This window comes from Macadamia integrifolia, unplaced genomic scaffold (assembly GCF_013358625.1).
Source record: "Macadamia integrifolia cultivar HAES 741 unplaced genomic scaffold, SCU_Mint_v3 scaffold766, whole genome shotgun sequence".
Classification (NCBI taxonomy): Eukaryota; Viridiplantae; Streptophyta; class Magnoliopsida; order Proteales; family Proteaceae; genus Macadamia; species Macadamia integrifolia.
Window position 1 is genome coordinate 297217 of NW_024870535.1, and position 17544 is coordinate 314760.

The 17544-nt window shown below is 42.6% G+C and overlaps 1 protein-coding gene across 5 annotated transcripts in view; it reads left to right on the plus strand.

Moving 5' to 3' along the window:
- LOC122069930 (pentatricopeptide repeat-containing protein At2g39620) overlaps positions 1-17140 on the plus strand; it is a 21664-nt gene extending 4524 nt beyond the window's left edge. For 4 of the 5 annotated variants that reach the window (XM_042633996.1, XM_042633999.1, XM_042633997.1 and 1 more), the window contains one exon: positions 250-2018. The gene's annotated coding sequence lies outside the window, so the exon portion shown is untranslated. Of the gene's footprint in view, positions 1-249; positions 2019-16726 lie in introns of those variants that run through there. The other variant, XM_042633998.1, reaches the window with a different exon arrangement.
- The last annotated feature ends 404 nt before the right edge of the window (positions 17141-17544 follow it).

Below are 17544 nucleotides of genomic sequence, written 5' to 3' on the forward strand. Positions count from 1 at the left end.
CCCCCCCCCCCCCCTTTTCTGAAAAGAAGAAAGTTGTTTTGACTTAATTTCTATGTTCACAAAAATACTCTTTATTGTAATTGGAGTGAATATTACAAAATCAAGAAGAGGTATGTCAGCTGTAATAGGTTTGTTTCTCTTCTCAACATCCACGTTTGGAGGCCAATGCAACCCTTTAGCTCTTTGTTACCCTGTTACTTTTTCTGCAGAATTTTATGGGACTGAGTCTCAGCTTTCACTTGATTGCAGTTGAAAATCATGAAATAGTGGGAACAGCAGCAGATCTCAATATACTTGGAAATACTATGCATGGGACTGTCTCATCCATTTACTGTGGCAGAGCTTCTGGATGAGAGGAGAGCATTTCTAAATCCAGATGCTTGCATGGCTACATGGCTTAAGATGGCTAAAATTCCTAAAAGTCTGGAAGCAAGGTATTTGTGAACTTACCTTTGCATTACGGAAACTGAATCTTAGGTTCAAAGTGTGTGTTACAATCTGTATGAAGTATAGTTAAGGATGTAAATGCCTAGTTGAAATCCGTATCCAAATTGTGTTTTTAATCATTTAGGAAAATCCGTATCTGAAAATCTGTATCCGGAAATTATCCAAATCCGTTCAGAAGATCTGATTATAATATTTTTATAAATAATATTATAATATTTGTATAAATATTATTTTATAATACTAAATGCCTTTATTGGTTCATAACATATTACATATAATTAAATGAGAAATTAAATGAAAAAAAAAAAAAAAGATTCATGAGGACATCTATGTAATGTAATTTCGAATAGGATCCCTTCAACATCAACCCTATTGAGTAGTGGCTTCAGTCCAACATCAACCCTACTCAAGTTTTCATCTTCTCTAGTCCTCCACTTGATGCAGACAACTAGGATGCAAATTGATAGTAAAAAATCCGTATGTAATTTTGAATAGGATTCTTCAACATCAACCCTATTGAGTAGTGGCTTCAGTCCTTCAACATCAACCCTAGTCAAGTTTTCATCTTCTGTAGTTCTCCTCCACTTGATGCAGACAACTAAGGATGTAAATTGATAGTAAAAAATCGGTATCTGATTTGCATTTAATATTTTTAGCGGAATCTGTATTCAAAAAATTGAAATCCAGAAATGTCCGATCCGCTAGGAAGCTAATTGAATGCCAATGCAGATAGTGTTATATCCGATCCGATTTGTACTCAATCCGTTTAATCTCTAAGATCACTCTCATTCATATACAATCATATCCCTAATGTTAATCATATCCCTAATGTTGATTCAACCCAAGGCTTATTTCTAATAAAATAAGCCCATTAAATGACTTATCTGCATCACTCTTTCTCTCTCTGGGTTTCAAAAGAGGCCCTTTGGACAGACTTCCAGTTTTGAAAACTTTAGAAGAGAAATAAGTAATATGAATTACCATGTTTTAATATACCACTACTGACTGCCACATCTTGTGGAGCTTGCCACCAATCAGAACTTAACTGAAGTCGGTTATGATTTGAAATGTATGTTCTTTACATGCTACAGGAAATGTTACTTTTAGATCTGTATTATGGCATGCATTGAATACTTTATTCTTAAATATGTCTCTGTTGTACAAAGATGTGGATCAAAACTGAGTGTGAAATATTTCAACTTATGGCTAATGAGTATTGATCAAGGAGCTTTGACGCGTTGCACCTTTCTTATATGATAAGTGGGTTTTGCAAGAGGATCTACACTGTATATCAGGACATTAATGAGTTGAAAATTATAAAGAAAACTATGGTAACAAAAAAAATATATGAGTTTATGTTTACTTTTGCTTTTTCAAGGTAAGTTATTTATCTATGCGAAGGCTACTACACTATTTTCTGTCTTCTGTCATCATTCATTCTTTCCATTTTCCTTTCTTTTATTTTATGTACAAAAGTCTAGAAGTTTTGTCTGCTTTTACCAATGTTGTAAGTCCTTTATGTTCCCATCTTGTGACATTTCTATTTATTTACTTAGTTTAAAAAATAAAAATAAAATAAAATTAAAATTAAAAAAAAAAAAAAAAAACACTAAGCAGCTGCTATTATTATTACTTTTTTGAGGAATAAATTTTCATTTTTCACTTTTGCGATACTTGATCCATAGGATACATGGATATAATGGCTGAGGGACAACTTTTAGAGTTTGATCTACTATTGCTGGTATTGGACCGCACAGCCATAATATCAAATCATGTAAGAGGAGTTCCTTTTACTTTCATCTTTTCTTTTTGTTTCTGCACGTATCCACGTAGCCGACCTGTCACACCCCACTTCCAGTAGACCCAACTTACCATTAGGAATACCAGTGGTGTGAGTAAGACATGTACATGTCTTACAAACTACCAGGATCTCTAATAGCAATACCTTAACATTTCACAATCTCACAACACAAACCAACCAAAAATAGTGGAATCAGAGTATAGTAGCGGAATCATCAATAAAATGGGAAAATTATCTAGTGATAAAATATTATCTATAACCGAATTATCCTTTTACAGTTATCCATGACGTATAATTAATAAGTTTAAAAGAAATGTACCTTCCACATACTCATATCAAAATCACCAGAAATACGCCGAACACCTCATGGTGTCGCGTATGCATAGAAATCACAAGTACAGTCCTGGCTATGCTCCTCCGCGTCCGGCATCCACCAATTACTCACTCCGTACTCGGGTTCGAAGGATAGAGAATCACTAGCCATGGGCACGACCATACCTGCATCATCATCTAAAAAGAGGGTGTATACGTGGGGTGAGCTTTCCAACTCACTCAGTGAGGGGTGGGGTTCAAGCACATCCAAGTATAACAATCGCAGTAATAATTTATGATGCATGATTGCAGAAATTAAACACAGTCCATAATGCTCATGATGCAATTCATTTATTTTATTATCCACTTAACAATACAATTAAGTCTGGTAAACGCTATTACGGCGCATTGGGTTGTATCCCTTGTCTCGAAATCGCCATCGACTACGCAGGGATACAAACCCTAGCCGTGAATAGAAGCCTGGCGGTCCCCGTATGCTTTCATAGGTCACCCAACAAACCCCTGATAACCCCCTCCTAGTTGTCATGACACCGGTACCAAGCATTGGCCACGCCTGACAAGTTCTCGCCTCCAGTAACAATCACATCGTACTGCGGGTGTGGCATTCCAGAAAAGCACATCGAACATACCACAATGGGTTATCCAACACCTTTACCCCTGTTGGCAAGGGTTCATAGCATAGGGAGTGATACCTAACCACATATATGCTACATGCCTTCATAATGATACAATTAGTATGAATTATACGATACTGGCAATACCTCAACCACAAAGTGTAATCCATCTCCAAATATAGTCACAGGTACACGATACCGATAACACATCGGCCACAAAGTGAAACCCGAGACCGTTTACCTAATCTAGCATGCATATAACAGTTGAGTATGGACTACGCAACATCGGTACTAATCATCGGCCACAAAGTGTATCCATTTCCAAATGTAGTCCCAGAGCACACGATACCGGTAACACATTGGCCACAAAGTGTAATCCGCGACTACAACTAACTCTAATGCACATACTCAATACATGCAACAAGCATACGGCAATCACGGCACCGGTACCACCTCGGCCACGTCTGATTCCATCTCATACATACAACCAAACGCATGGCGATCACTGTATCGGTACCACCTCGGCCACACCGGATCCTGCCATACATCTCCATAACAATTCATATCATAATCATAAAAATGAAACATGTGATAGAACATCATCATTTGAACATTTAATAATCATGTATAATCCTACACATGTGAGCAATTCTATAATAATAAAACAATCCAAAAAATAAAGCAACCATCCCTCACCTTGTTGATCTCTGCTTATGTTAGGGTTCAAATAAGACCATCGATCAATCCACTCAGTTTCGGTCTTCGGGCTTGTGCGCGTCATTGTCCTGGACAAAAGGGCAATCGTACATTAGTACGTGTCGGAAAGATCGGGAGAGGCCCACTTGGGTCACCCCAAAAGGTACATACAAGGTTTTCCAGTAATGTCATTAGAAACACCCACTGAAAACAGGGTAATTTCCACCGGAAATATCAATTTTGTTTCCGGTGGTGGTGACAGAGAGATCATATGCCTCTGTGGTTCACCAGAAACAACCCGCCGGAAGCAGGCCCAGTGGATCCGGTGGCTTGCTTCCGATGGCAGTACAGACCATCAACTCGAATTGGGGCTTTCCGGCTAGAGCCCGATCGTCGGGATTTATTCCATGGAGTTTGTAGGAAATGTTCCTAGCATCCTTCTAAGCCAATAAAATCCCGATTCCACCGAGCCATTTGGGAGGTACTACTTGTTGCCGAACAATCGAAACCCTAGTTGGTCATTTGGCACTACTTGTTGCCGGAGCTCACCGGGCTTGGTTTGAGCTCGGCAATAGCACCGGGAGGGTGGAATACGCATTCCCCAACCTCAACATGGTTTGTACACTAAGATTCCATCCAAACCTAGCTTAATCTAGGTCAAAATGAAGAGAGAGAGTGGTGGAAGTGAGTGCACTTACATCCGGGAACTAGGCGGCAGCCGGCACCAAGGTAAGACTTCCTCCTCTTCTTCTTCCTTCCTCTCCTCTTTCTCTCCTCTCCTACGTTGAGCACAAAGGAAATGAGGAAATGAAATCCTCATTTCCTTTTATGTTGACTTGGACCTTAGGGTCCGTTTGGTTGGACCCTCTTTGGACCGATCGGGTTAATACAGCTTTCGGAGCCTGAGAACCCAACTACTTAGGTCTGCAATGTGCTCACATCATGAGGCAGATGTGGAGGATGATTTAGGATCATCCGAGACTATCTACGATGCGAGTGGCGAGACCCACGGGCATCGAAACCTTGATAGTAGCCTGTATGGCTCATCGAAAACAGCCGACCGGATTCAGGCCTAGTGCTTTCGGTGGCATATTTTCGGTGGTCAAGACAGCTTGCTATCTTGACTGCTTGTTGTCCACTAACTGGCCTTGCACGGGTGGTTGCCCTTGGCCCTGCTCTTGGTCTTTCGGCAACTCCGATACGTGTCAGGATTTGTGTGAGGAGTCGGGTCACTTGCCGTCTGGGATCAGAAGGTATGAACTCCCTCCAGTTAGATTGGCACGCGATGCACGAACACTTGGGGTCATCTCTCCCCCTTCGGCAATGGGCAACTGCGAGCCAAAACCCGACCTTGCTTCCGATCTCTAGTCCGAAACCTGGCACAATAGTTCAAATTAGACTGAGTCAGGGCATGGGTGTAACATTCCCCCCACCTTACAAGAATTTCGTCCTCAAAATTAAACATACCTGACAAATCAAACAATCCAGGATATTGCTTCATCATCTTGTCTTTCCGCTCTCAAGATGCTTTCTGCTCAGGGTGGTTCATCCATTTCACCTTGAACAAGGAAATGGTGCGGTTGTGGAGAACATGTTCTTTCCGATCAACAATCTTCTCCGGATACTCCACGTAGGCAAAATGCTCGTCCAATTCACGAGGTATGTATGTTAGGACGTGAATGGGGTCGGGGATGTACTTCCTCAACATGAATACATGGAAGACGTTATCTGTACCCTCCAACTCTAGTGGTAGAGCTATCCGGTAAGCTACCAATCCGATCATTTCCAGTATATTGTACGGTCCCATAAACCTCGGACTAAGTTTTCCCTTCTTGCCGAACCACATCACCCCTTTAACTGGGGAAATCTGCAAGAGCACCTTGTCTCCGACTCCATACTCCAGATGCTTTCTTCTGATGTCTGCATAGCTCTTCTATCTGGACTGAGTTGTCTTGATCCTTTCTCTGATCACATTCACCTTCTCACTAGTAGTTTGTATCAAGTCTAGGCCCAAAATATGCCACTCACCAACCTCATCCCAATGAGTGGAGTCCAGCACTTCCTACCATACTGTGCTTTGAATGGGGACATTCCAATGGTGGCCTGATAACTGTTGTTATAGGAGAACTCAATAAGGGAAATGTGCTTATCCCAACTGTAACTCATAACTAAGGCACATGCTCGAAGTAGGTCCTCCAATGTCTAGATAGCCCTTTCCGACTGACCATCGGTCTGAGGGTGAAAAGTTGTACTGAAATTCAGTTGTGTGCCCATAGTTTTCTGTACACATGTCCAGAACTTAGAACTGATCCTAGGATCTCGATCAGAGATGATACTAACTAGTATACTATGCAACCTGATGATGCTATCAACATACAACTTGGTCAACTTGTCCATAGAAAATGTGATCTTAATTGGGATAAAGTGAGCTGCCTTGGTCAAGCGGTCCACAACTACCCAAATGGCATCCGTGCTCTTCTGTGTGCGGGGTAGGCCTGTGACGAAGTCCATGATAATATTCTCCTATTTTCACTCCGGAATAGGCAATGACTGCAATAAACCATGGGGCCTTTGCCTTTCAGCATTGACTTGCTGGCATGTGAGGCATCTAGACACATGCGTGGCCACATCATTTTTCATTCCTTTCCACCAGTAGGATCCTTTAAAGTCCTTATACATTTTAGTGCTGCCAGGGTGAATGGAGTATGGAGAGTTTTGTGCCTCTCTCAAAACTGTATCTCTCAAATCACTATCACTAAGCACACATAACCTCCCTTTGAACTTGAGAATCCCGTTTTCAGTTATAGATAAATTCGGGTCCTTTTGGGTTCCTTCTTGGCATTCTGCTATCAGCTTCTGCAACTCTGCATTAGTAACCTGAGCTGCAGTGATCCTATCCATCAGACTAGGTTGTACCATCAATGCCGATAATGATAAAGTGACACCTTCCACTAATAGCTCCAAGTCTAGTTTCCTAGCCTTCTCTATGAGATGTTCATTGGTGGTCAATGATGCAAGAGTCAGTGATTGAGATTTCCGACTAAGTGCATCAGCTACCACATTGGCCTTTCCTGGGTGATAGTTGATAGTACAATCATAGTCCTTCATCAACTCCAACCAACACCTCTGTCTCATATTGAGCTCCTTTTGGGCAAAGAAATACTTGAGGCTCTTATAGTCACTGAAGATCTTACTCTTTTCACCATACAGGTAGTATCTCCAGATTTTCAATGCAAAAATCACAGCTGCCAACTCTAAATCATGGGTGGGGTGGTTCTTCTCATAATCTTTCAACTGACGGGATGCATAAGCAATGACTTTCCTATGCTGCATCAACACACAACCCAATCCCAACTTGGAGGCATCACTATACACAACCATACCACCTGTACCGGTCGGAATAGTCAACACTAGAGCTGATACCAATCTTTGCCTTAGCTCATTGAAACTCTTTTCACAAGAATTGGACCACTCAAATTTCACACTCTTCTGTGTGAGCCTAGTCATCAGGGTAGCAATGCGGGAGAAGTTCTCAATAAATCTCCTGTAGTATCCGGCCAATCCCAGAAAACTACATATGTCTACTACACTCTTAGGAGTCTCCCATTCTAGAACTGCCTTCACCTTGCCTGAGTCAACCTTTATACCCTTATCTAAAACAATGTGGCCTAAGAATGCCACCTGTGATAACCAAAACTCGCATTTGCTGAATTTGGCGTAGAGTTGTTTCTCTCTCAGGCATTGCAATACTAACCTCAGGTGAACCGCATGTTCCTCTGCATTCTTGGAGTTGACCAAAATGTTATCAATGAACATAATCACAAACTTGTCTAAGACATCCTGGAATACTCGGTTCATCAAATCTATAAATACAGTCAGTGCATTGGTCAACCCAAATGACATTAACAAGAACTCATTATGTTCATACCTTGATCTGAAGGCTGTCTTACTGACATCATTATCCTTGATCCTAAGCTGGTGGTAGCCCGATCTAAGGTCGATCTTGGAGAATACCTTGGCACCCTGCAACTGATCAAACAAATCTATCCTTGGCAAAGGATACCGGTTCTTGATGATTAGCTTATTAAGCTCCCGGTAATCGATGCACAACCTCATACTTCCGTCCTTCTTGACGAACAACACCGGTGCTCCCCATAGAGACACACTAGGTCTAATGAATCCCTTCTTCAGAAGGTCCTGAAGTTGCACCTGCAATTCTTTCAACTCTGTGGGGGCCATGCGGTAAGGGGCTTTTGACACTGGTGCCAAGCCGGGGAGTAGGTCTATAGCAAACTCTGTCTCTTGGTTCGAGGACAAACTTGTCAAGTCATCCGGAAATACATCGGAAAACTCCCTCACCCATCAAGCTCGGTCAATGGTCTAATCTCTATCTTAGTATCCATCACAGATGCTAAGTAGCTTTGACAACTTTTATCTAGCAACTTCTTTAACTGGAGTGCAGATATAATAACCCTCTTGGGTTTTTTGGGCTTGTCCCCTTGGAACACAAACTCATCATCATCACGAGATCTGAAAATGATAGTTTTCTCTGCAAATAGCACACTGACTCTATATGCGAACAACCAGTCCATTCCTAAAATCACGCCGAAGTCGGTCATATCCAACTCGATCAAGTGAGCATTCAACTCATGTTCACCTATGGTCACTGGACAAGGCTCATACACATAGTTCAGACCTACCACACTCTCTGTAGGAGTACTCACTGCCAAACACTGAGTCAGTCCCTTGGGTGGAATTCTCATCTTCTTCGCAAATGTCAGTGACACGAACGAATGCGAGGCTCTTGAGTCAAATAACACATGTGCAGGCAATAATGATATCAATAAAGTACCTGTCTCTACACCGGGTGCAGCCTCGGCATCTTTTGCAGTCATAGCAAATACTCTGCCCTGTGGTCTCTGGCCCTATGGGGGCTGTGCTGGTCTAGAGGCTACATATGTCTGCTAGGGCCTACGTGGCGTAGTGTATGGTGCATCACCTGGCCTTCGGTGGGGGCATGTCCTCGCCATATGGCCCGGCTAATCACAATGAAAGCACCTCGGGCTCGATCCCGTAGACTGAGATACAGCACTAGATCGGGAGGACTGAGAAGTCTGACTAGCTTCAGGCTTCCTAAATTGCACCAGAGTTGGGTTGATATAAGGCTCTCGGAAGGGTTTGCTGCCTCCCCAAGAATCAGTAGATCACATTGGCCTCTTTCTCATTCCTTGCTAGGTCGTGAAATTATTTCTATGCTAGTCTTCAATAGACTTGGCCACTTGGACCACCTCGACATAAGTTTGCAGTTTAAACCCAACTATGGTTGATTCAATGCCTAGTCTCAACCCTTTCTCAAACTTTTTGGCCTTAGCCCTATCCCCTCGGAGATGCTCAGGAGCAAAGTGAAACAACTCCTCGAAGCGTTGTTGGTATTCCAACACAAATCGGGACCCTTGCACCAATTGAGAGAATTCACTCCCTCTCCTATCCTAGAAGTTTTCCTGAAAATAGTTCTCAAAGAAGGCCCATTTGAAGTCTGCCCAAGTAGGGTTCGGGTTATTAGCCCTCAGAATAGGCTCGGTGGCATTCCACCAATCATCCGCTTCATTCTGTAACTGATAGCCCGCACACAATTTTCTACTTATCAGTGCAGCCCATCAGTCTAAAAACTTTCTCCATTCCACCAATCCACCTTGATGGATACAACGGGTCTTGACCCACCTTTGAGAAGCATGGGGGGCTAAGCCGTTGGAACTTCTCCATCATCTTCGTCAAGTCCGTCCAGCCCTCTATATGAGCTTGGGGCTGATCCGGCATCGGGTCTTGCATCTACCCATGCACATTTGGATGCCCTTACCCATGCACTTGTCCCCCGCCTGATGTTTGAAGGGTAGCCGATCCAGTGGGTATTGGAGCGGGTATCTGTGGAGTAGGTGGTGCGGGCAATGCATTACAGGCTCCCATTGCCACTTGGATCCTATCATCGACCCCGGCCATAAACTGATTTTGTCTTTCTTCGACTCCTCGCATCATATTATCCATGACGGATGCCACATCATGTGTTATAAGTACCGGTAGAGCTGGGGGTGCATTGCGGGGTCTACCCCCATTCCGCGTAGGGGAAGCAGGAGGTGACGGGCGTAACTAGGATCGGGACTGAGTGTTCCGGCATGACATGCTCCTATGGAGGAATCCGATTAGTTCACATGCATATACAAGGCTACATGTAATTGGAACACATGCATACATAGTGGGTCCCACACGTATACAATAGGCAAAATTAGGGTTAGGGCATGTATAAGTGGGGTCCACACATTTGGATCCGATCGCACGCATATCCCAAAGAAGCACATACTCGAGGAAACAAATAACAATAAGATTTGGAATATAAAAAAATATATATTTTATTTCCAAATTAGTCCATCGAAAACAAAGGGGTTTTCTCTGGAAATATGGACTAATCCACCAAAAATATCAGTGTTATTTCCGGTGGGGAAAACAGAGAGCCATTTGGGTCCCTTTCTCTCACCGAAAACAGACACCGGAAATAGGTCCAATGTTTCTGGTGGGTTGTTTCCGGTGGACAAATGCCTATAAATAGCTCGGGTTTGTGTCTTAGGTAACAAAACCCTATTCTAACTTGTAGAAAAGGTGTGGAAATGGCCAAGGAGAGTTTTTCAACCCATTCCCCACTTCCCTCTTGCTATTTCACGATCGATCGGCACCCCATTCGCACCAAAGGTACGTTTCTCCTCTCTATAACCTAGTTTTGTGATTCTCTTCTCTGTCAGCTCTACTTTCAGTCATTGAACTAGGTTCTCACTCTTGAATCCTTAGGAATCATCTTGCAATGATGTTTGGACGTCGTGTACATATCCGCCGTGCCGTTGAACAAGAGGAGCAAGCCGGTGCTGCTCAGTTCAACCCAATCCTGTTCCACTCTGTGGCTGAGTGAGATTGTTGGGAACTCTTCGAGCGCCACAACTTGGACCCAGGAATTTATGTGAGGACAAGAGACTTCCGTGCATTCTGTCTCCGTCAACACTTTGAGGTGGTCGGGTGGTATCGCATTCTGAAACCCAACAAGTACTATTACCCAACACTGGTCAAGTTATTCTACTCCAACCTGCAATGCGTGAACCAAGGTACCGAAGAGATGCGGATCACCTCCTACGTGAAGGGGGTTGAGATCTCCTTTGACATGAGGCAATTGGTCAACATTCTGATGGTTGACAATGCCGATGACCTGGTGTAGCCTTAGAGTCCAGCTTATGACTTCCAGAGTCCCGACATCTTTTAGGAGATAAATAACATGTTGACTAAGGAGGCTAGTGGATGGGATCGCACAATTAACTACTTTGCCACTCCAAAAGTTATCTGTCGTGCGGTCCAGTTAAACGTCCCCCCTACCTGTGGGCACTACGATGAGGTATCCGCATTGCATGCCTATGTGACTTATTGCGTTTACATGGGGCCGCAGATGCGTCTTCCCTACCTTCTGATCCGGACCATGGTAATTCGGTCCGAGAGACAGGATCATCGAGTCGGGAACCTATGCTATAGAAGGATACTGACAAACATCATCCTTAGCTTTGGGGTGGATTTGGAGAGAGAAACATGCTTGGGTGATGAGGTCACAGATTTCAACCAAGACTCCCTGAGGAAGTGACCCTTGACATGAGGGAGGTGACACCTGATCCAAAGGCGGGTGAGCCGCCTATAGAGGTAGAGGGTGGCAGCGCCGGTGATGTTGGTGGCGATGCCAGTGATGTTGGTGGAGGGATCGGCAGAGGTGCCGGTGTAGTAGGGAGAGGAGCTGCTGGGGTTGGAGGTGTTCCACCACCTGACCCCCAGGCTATAGGTTCTCTGGTTGCTTCTACATCTCAAGGCACTAGGGGTGCGAGGCCTTACGGTCTCAATGATGTTATGGCCCGTCTGGACACCACCACATCACTGATGAGGAGCATAGATGGCCGCCTCAAGAGTATAGATAGGACATATTGTCTTATGGACAATAGAGTGGCCTGCCTAGAGGCACAGATGCAGGCGATGGTCTTCCATCTTGGTATTCCGGTGCCTCCTCCAGGAACGTATGGTCCGAACTAGGCTCAAGGCAAGGACAGAACCAGTAGTAGCAACAACAAGAGTAGTGGTATGTTTGCCACTGTAGTTTTTTTTTTTTTTTTTTAGGATTTCCCTTCTAAGTTTTATTTGAGCTTGATGTTTTAGGTTTTAGTTGAACTTTCATTTCATGTCATTTGCTTCAGTTTAAATTCCTAGACTTAGGCTAGTTAGGATTTCCTACTTTCAGCAATTTATTTCCTTTTCAAAAGTTAAGCTGTGTATTCAAGTTCTCTATTATAATGAAACGACTTTAACATCTATGCTTGTCTCCTAATTGTGCAATTCTATAAATTGTTGTCATTAAGATTTTTAATTAAATCCTAATTTCCCCAAAATCATGGTTTGGCTGAGATTGTGAGTTAAGGCAGAGCATCGCGCTCTGATACCATAGCTGTCACACCCCACTTCCAGTAGACCCAACTTACCATTAGGAATACTGGTGGTGTGAGTAAGACGCGTACCTATCTTACAAACCTACCAGGATCTCTGATAGCAGTACCTTAACATTTCACAATCTCACATCACAAACCAACCAAAAACAGCAGAATCAAAGTATAGTAACGGAATCATCAATAAAATGGGGAAATTATCTAGTGATAAAATGTTATTCATAACCGAATTATCCTTTTACAACTATCCATGACGTATAATTAATAAGTTTAAAAGAAATGTACCATCCACATACTCATATCAAAATCACCAGAAATACGCCGAACATCTCATGGTGCCGCGTATGCATAAAAATCACAAGCACAGTCTTGGCTATGCTCCTCAGCGTCCGGCATCCACAATCACTCACTCTGTACTCAGGTTCGAAGGATAGAGAATCACTAGCCATGGGCACGACCGTACCTACATCATCATCTAAAAAGAGGGTGTATACGTGGAGTGAGCTTTCCAACTCACTCAGTGAGGGGTGGGGTTCAAGCACATCCAAGTATAACAATCGCAATAATAATTTATGATGCATGATTGCAGAAATTAAACACATAGTCCATGATGCTCGTGATGCAATTCATTTATTTTATTATCCACCTAACAATACAACTAAGTCTGGTAAATACTATTACGGCGCATTAGGTTGTATCCCTCTTCTCGAAACCGCCATCGACTACGCAGGGATACAAACCCTAGCCGTGAATAGAAGCCTGTTGGTCCCTGTATGCGACCATGGGTCACCCAGCAAACTCCTGATAACCCCCTTTTGGCTCTCATGGCATCGATACCAATCATCGGCCACGCCTAACAAGTTTTCGCCTCTGGCAACAATCACATCGTACCGCAGGTGTGGCATTCCAGAAAGGCACATCGAACATACCATAATGGGTTATCCAACACCTTTACCCCTATTGGCAAGGGTTAGTAGCATAGGGAGTGATACCTAACCATATATATGCTACATGCCTTCATAATGATACAGTTAGTATGAATTACACGATACCGGCAAGACCTCGGCCACAAAGTATAATCCATCTCCAAATACAGTCATGGGTACATGATATCGGTAACACATCGGCCACAAAGTGATACCCGAGACCGTTTACCTAATCGAGCATGCATATAACAGTTGAGTATGGACTACGCAACATATGTACCAATCATCGGCCACGAAGCGTATCCATTTCCAAATGTATTCCCGGAGCACACGATACTGGTAACACATCGGCCACAAAGTGTAATCCGCGACTACAACTAACTCTAATGCACATACTTAATGCATGAATGCAATAAGCATGCGGCACTAACAGCACCGGTACCACCTCGGCCACGTCGGATTTCGTCTCATACATACAACCAAAAACACGGCGATCACGGTACCGGTACCAGTACCACTTCGGCCACATCGGATCCCGCCATACATCTCCATAACAATTCATATCATAATCATAAAAATGAAACATGTGATAGAACATCATCATTTGAACATTTAATAATGTATAATCCTACACATGTGACCAATTCTCTAATAATAAAACAATCCAAAAAATAAAGCAACCATCCCTCACCTTGTTGATCTCTGCTTGTGTTAGGGTTCAAATAAGGCCACCGATCAATCCACTCAGTTTCAATCTCGGGGCTTGTTCGCGTCACTGTCCTAGACACAAGGGCAATCGTACATTAGTACTTGTCGGAAAGATCGGGAGAAGCCCACTTGGGTCACCCCCAAAAGGTACAGATAAGGTTTCTCAATGACAGTAATGTCACCGGAAACAGAGTAATTTTCACCGGAAATATCAGTGTTGTTTCCGGTGGTGGTGACAGAGAGCTCATAAGCCTCTGTGGTTCACCGGAAACAACCCACCGGAAGCAGGCCCAATGGATCCAGTGGCTTGCTTTTGGTGGCAGTACAAACTGTCCACTCGAATTGGGCTTTCTGGCTCGAGCCCAATCGCTGGGATTTGTTCCTTAGAGTTGTAGGGAATGTTCCTAGCATCCTTTTAAGCCAATAAAATCCCAATTCCACCGAGCCGCTTGGGAGATAAGTCAATCAAACGATCGAAACCCTAGTTGGTCATTTGGCACTACTTTTTGTCGGAGCTCACCGGGCTTGGTTTGAGCTCGGCATTAGCACCGGGAGGGTGGAATACGCATACCTCAACCTCAACATGGTTTGTACACTAAGATTCCATCCAAACCTAGCTTAATCTAGGTCAAAATGAAGAGAGAGAGTGGTGGAAGTGCGTGCACTTACCTCCGGCAACTAGGCGGCACCTGGCACCAAGGTAAGACTTCCTCCTCTTCTTCCTCTTCTTTCTCTTCTTCTTCTTCCTTCCTCTCCTCTTTCTCTCCTCTCCTACATTGAGCACAAAGGAAATGAGGAAATAAAATGCTTATTTCCTTCTTATATGTTAACTTGGACCTTAGGGTCCGTTTGGTTGGACCCTATTCGGACCAATCGGGTTAATACAGCTTCTGAAGCTCGAGAACCTGACTACTTAGGTCCGCAATGTGCTCACGCCACAAGGAACATGTGGAGGATGATTTGGGATCATCTGAGACTGTCTACGATACGAGTGGCGGGACCCACGAGCATCGGAACCTTGACAGCAGCCTATATGGCTACCGAATATAGCCCATCGGATTCAGGCCCAGTGCTTCTGGTGGCATATTTCCGATGGTCGTTGTCTTGACTGCTTGTTGTCCACCAACTGGCCTTGCACAGGTGGTCGCCCTCGGCCGTGCTCATGGTCTTTTGGCAACTTCGATACGTGCTGAGATTTATGTGAGGAGTCGGGTCACTTACCGTCTGGGATCGGAAGGTACGAACTCCCTCCAATTAGACTGGCACACGATGCAAAAACACTTGGGGTCATCTCTCCCCCTTCGGCAATGGGTGGCCACGAGCCAAAACCCGATCGGGCTTCCAATCTCCAGTCTGAAACCTGGCACAATAGTTCAAATTAGACCGAGTCAGGGCACGGGTGTAACACAACCTCACTATGTTGGGATAAGGTTTGAGTTTTGTTGTTGTTGTTGTTATTATTATGTAGTTCAAATCAACATTATATTTTATTTCTCATGGAATAAAAAAAAAAAAGATTAGTAATAAATTAAGAGTACCCATCGCATTATAAAATGTCTGATCATTTCAATAAAAACTTGTCATTCCTAATAAGAATCATTGTAAATCTACTAATTCCATTTACTGTATCAGCTTCAGATAGTCTCTGCGGCTTGAATATTGCATGCATTTCAATCTATAAAATGCATTGTGTATATGACATACTGAGGCTTGCTTGCCTACTTATTGAATTTCACGCAAAAGCAAAGGGCATTACCTTCCCTGACTTGTAGTTAGACCATATGGAAAGATAGGAGTGGAATTGACTCTCATTATATTGAAATTCTTGTTTCTGTTATAAAGTTCAAATTAAATTTATATTTTGCTTCTAATGAAAAAAAAAAAAAAAAAAAAAAAATAGTCAACTAACCATTTCAATAAACTTGTTATTTCTAATAAGAATCCATGTAAATCTACTAATTCCTGAGATATATATATATATATATATATTTGTCTAAAATCTGAATTACTTCTAACTTCTGAAATTGGTTGAAAATAACATAAAAAAATCCAGTCTGAAATCAATTAATTTCTTAAGTAGTTGAACTCTACATTTAAGTTTTAATAATCATGTAGCGCATCTAAATATTAAAAAGTGGATGCTTCAGAATTCAGGCATCAATCTAGCCAGGAATCATGATTAAGAAATGGATTTATATAATTAAATATTTAAAAATGATATTGAATTCAATTTCCCATTAAAAAAGTCAAGATGATGGTTGGAAATGCAGAGGACTTGACATCAAGTGGGTGGGATTTGATACCAGCTCTTGGCAACAAAATGCCATATACCTTGTCAGCCGACCTAATAGGCACCTTCCCACCTTTATTAGTTTGGTGTGCGCCTTGTACTAAGAAAATTCCCTGAAAGTTTCCTCTCTTTGGGTTCTGAATGAGGTCCTTCAGACAAACTTCCAGGTTTGAAAACTTTAGAAAAAAAATAAGTAAAATGAGTTACTTTGTCATAATATATCACTACTACTGCCACATCTTGTGGAGCTTACGACCAATCGGAACTTAACTCAAATCTGTTATAATTTGAAATAAATGTTCTTCACATGCCACAGGAGATGTTACTTTTAGATCTGTGTTATATTGTTTGCATTCGTTGAACACTTTATTCTTAAATGTGATGTCTCTGTTGCACAGGGTTGTGAATCAAAATTGCGTGTGGAAGATGGCATGTTTCCCTTCGTAAATAGTTGTTTTACCTTAGGGATTTTTCTATTGAGTTGCCAGATGGTAAATTAAGTGGTTATGTTGCAGAGGTTTTTGGTACCTATTTTCAGCTACCTAATCTTGGCCCTGTAGGTACAGATTTCATAGGTCAATTTTTGGAACCAACCATGATAAATGTTGTTCTTCTTATCAAGTTTTTTAAGGTGTGTTACTAACGAACAAGAATGGGAGAATTAAAAGCTAAATTAGAGTTTCAGTGGACTCCTTAGAGGGTTTGAGAAGTATTGTTTATTTTCTTGTAACTATCCCTGAGTGCAGGTTCACTATTTGTGCTCTATCTCTCTTTCCCTCTCTACTTAACAATATCAACAGAATCTTTAATCATTGTCTTATGTCATCTTGTAGTCTCCAGTTCAGCCGGGATCTCTTCTAATTCTGGTACTACTTTTCCTCTCTTACTGGTCTAAAATAACAGTATAGGAATGGATGTCGCATGCGCCCTGTAGTCTTCTTCGCTCCGAAGTTTGCCCTTGAGCGCAAAACAACCTTGTCCTCAAGGCCACGAAATCTCTTAACAAAAGGCCAAAAATCCTCTAATGTAGCATCTTCCACAGTCAAGCCTTCCCATTGAACTAGAATCTGAGGAACAATGTGGCCTTCTTGTATAACTTCTCTAACTACCAGAATAGCTAAAGGGCTATGAACATACTATCGTGATGACTCAAAATAGGTAGAGGAGTATCAGTTGTATAGTAAGGATCACCACGAAATTGTCGGAGCAAAGAGAC